The sequence below is a fragment of the Narcine bancroftii genome, chromosome 5, assembly GCF_036971445.1.
Source record: "Narcine bancroftii isolate sNarBan1 chromosome 5, sNarBan1.hap1, whole genome shotgun sequence".
Lineage (NCBI taxonomy): Eukaryota > Metazoa > Chordata > Chondrichthyes > Torpediniformes > Narcinidae > Narcine > Narcine bancroftii.
This window is the reverse complement of record NC_091473.1, coordinates 247388220-247391718: the sequence shown is the minus strand read 5'-3', so window position 1 is coordinate 247391718 and position 3499 is coordinate 247388220.

The window sequence follows — 3499 nt, the reverse complement described above, 5'->3', positions numbered from 1 at the left end:
TGAGAACATTGGTTCAGAAAGAAGTGGTAAAAAAGAAGCAGTTATTTACAAATTTAAGCGGTCTGTGGGTCTGGAGATCCTGGTGGAGTGCCTTAGCACCTGGTGGCCTTGGACTCCTTGGGTCTCCTGGTCCCCTTGTGAGGGAGGAGAGGCGGGCTGGGTCTCTGGTTCGACAATGGAGGGGGGGTGCACTTTCCTCCTGAACCGGACTTTCCTCCAGGCCCTGACTGGGGGTGGTGAGATTGAGCTCCATGGCTCACAAGGCACTCGAGGCAATGGACCCTCTGATCCGGCGGGTGCCAGGTCCCTGATGGAGACAGTGTCCTCCCTGCCAGCTGGGTACTCTACGTAGGTATACATGGGATTGGCGTAGAAGTTGATACAATCAACCATTAGGGCTGGTCCTTTGGGTGGATAGGAATCTGATGGTATGCTGACCCTGTATTTTGCAATCTCATTCACTCCCTGGTGGAAAGCGTTCATGAGTGAGGAGCTGTCTTGTCACTTCTTCTCCAGGGTCATAGCAATGAGTAGAACCACAAACTACAACACCTGAGGGAATGGCCAGATAGAGACTATTTGGCACTATTTGGAGGGTAGTCCTCTTGGCCCTAAAGGCAAAAAGGATGACTGGGTCCCAGTGGTGAGGTACTCCTGGAAGCATTGTACTGCTACGAATGCACACCCCGTGAAAGATTGTTCTCCTTCCCTAGGAGGTCAGCGTCAGGAAACACGCTGCTGATTTGGCTTACGGCCCCTGGGCTGGTGCTCCTCTGGAAGCATGTTAGGACCAACAAGGTGGACCCACTGCTGGAGGAAGTCCACCTCCTGCATGTGAATCCCCAGTATGCTCTGGAAAAGTACCCAGACGGATGGGATGACGCAGTGTCTATCCAGGACCTGGTGCGAGTGGCAATCCCAACATGGGTGTTGCATCCGATACCCTTGCGCAACGACTAGCCAGCCCTAGGGACCACCTGGGTTGTGGACTTGGAGATCTCACTCACAACATGGCCCCCGAATGTTTCTCCTCACTGGAGAGTTACCCTCCTTGGTTACTGACTAACCCCACCCCCCCCCCCCACCACACTCTCACAGACCTGAGAGACACTGACACAGTTCAGTCCCCCAACAGCCAGCCCAGTGTCCGAGCCATTGGGCCACCAGAGCAAGAAACACAGCCAACGGGACTGCGGAGGTCCCAAAGATGGGTAAAACCACCAGAGAGACTAAACCTGTGAACATTGCTGTGCAACTCATGGACTATATAGACAGTGCCCCGCATCACCCCACTGTCTCTATCTAAAAAGGAGGGGTGAATGTGGTGGAGCATGGTATTGCGGGTTCATTTCCCACTGAGCTGGGCAGGCTTAACCGGGAGCCTTTCCCCTTAAGACCCCTAATAAAGGCTGAGAGCCCTAGTCTCCTCCCTCATACCTGCCCTTGGAGTTGAGCTAGCAGTATGCTGAGGGATGCTTGGATCATGAGATCAATAAAACCTTTGGCCCTTCGGGTCTGTAAGTGGACGTTTATCATGCTACAGGTCTCAAAGATCATTTCTTTCTCAACAACAGACCCAATCAGACCCCTATATCACCATCCTCCTCTGCCTTGTAGAACCTCTTCTCACCCTCAGTAACTTCATCTTTGGCTCATCCCAATTTCTCCAAGTCAAAAGGTTAGCCATGTGTCTCAGCTATTCCTGTCTTTGTTGTCTATGTGGAACAAAGCTCCTCAACTCTGACGACTACATTGGTGCTGCCTCCTGCATCGAAGATGAGCTTGTCAATTTTATCCAGTTTGCGACTAACTTTCACCCTGTCCTTAAATTCACTTGGTCCATCTCTGGCAGCACTCCCCTTTCTTGATCTCTCCGTATCTATTTCAAGAAACAAACTACATATATTTTCTACAAATCCACCAACTCGCATAGTTTCCTCGACTACACCTCTTCATATAGACTGAATATACCTGGGATTGTCTGATCTTGGAAGCTAAGCAGGCTTAGAACTTGTCAATACTTGGAGGGGAGACTGCCCTTGGAACACTATGTGCTGTAGCTTTCTGTGAGGGACGGAGGACAAAGTGGCGATTCTGTCTGACTTATGGTAGACAAAAATTAAAACATTTTATGTATGTTACATTGTAAATGTAGTATTACGTGACAATAATGGAACTTTACCTTTACTTTTACCCTGTCTCCTGTAAGGATTTTATTTTATTTCATTTCTCCCAATTCCTCCGACTCTGTCGCATCCATTCCAGAATATCTGAGATGCCCTCCTTCAAACAAATGTGGCATCCCCTCTACCTCTGACTGCATTTCTTGCACATCTGCCCTGGTTCCCTCTGTCCCGAGAATCAACTAAGACAGGAATCCCCTTATCCTGTCCTGCCATCCCATCAACCTACACATTCAACATTATCCTCCACAATTCTTGCCATCTACAACACGATCCCGGCACCAGACGTATCTTTCCTTCTCTGCTGTCCGCAGGGACTGCTCCCTCTGGGACTCCCTCGTCCACTTATCCCTTTCCACTAATCGCCCCTTCAGTACCTCACTTGTCACCAATAGTCCTTTCAAGTGAAGTGACGCTTGTAAATCTGCAAAGTTCATCTACTGCATCTGGTGCTCTACATCAGAAAAAATGGATGCAAACTGGGAGATTGTTTCGTTGAGCACCTTTACTCTCTGCTGCAAGCCAACCATTTTCATTCCAACATACCATTACCACATTGACATGTCTATCCATTGCCAAACCTAGCCTACTCCCAAACTGGAGGAACAAGTAATATTCTGCCTGGCTACTCTCCATCCAGATAGCATTAACGTAAATTTCTCCAGTTTCTTTTAAACCCCTATCCTGTTCCTACCTCTGCACCCACTTTCCTTCTCCATTCAGAGAGTTACTCCCTCCATCTCTTACTTTTCAGTTCTTTTCCTCTTCTACATTCTCTCCTGTACTCCTCCCTTCCTCCCTCCCCCATCTTTTTATTCATACCTGCCTGCTTTTTGCTCATACCCTGACAAAGGCTCAGACCCGAAACATTGGTTACCCTAACTTCTGTAGATTTTGCATGATTTGCTGAGTTTCTCCAGCCCTACAGTTATAGTATCTGCGGACTTCCCTGGTAATGGCCATTTAATTAAAAAAAAGATTTATTCCTAAGTAGAAGCTGATTCTGGCCATTTAAACCCATGCCATCCTATTACACCCAAATTAACCTACAACACCACGTTTTGGAAGGTGGCGGAAACTGGAGCACCTGGGGAAAACATACAAACTCCTGTAGTTACAGATATCGCTGGATTCAAACCCTGGTTCTCTGGTGTTGCAATAGCATCTCACTAACCACTATGCTGTTATTTGCCTATTGTTTATCGATACCTCACTGTGTCTAACTTGTATTTCCATGTGATAATCAGTGATAAGTAATTAATTGGCTCAGAAGTACTTTGGCGATATTATGAAAGGAATAGCTATCACAATTGCTA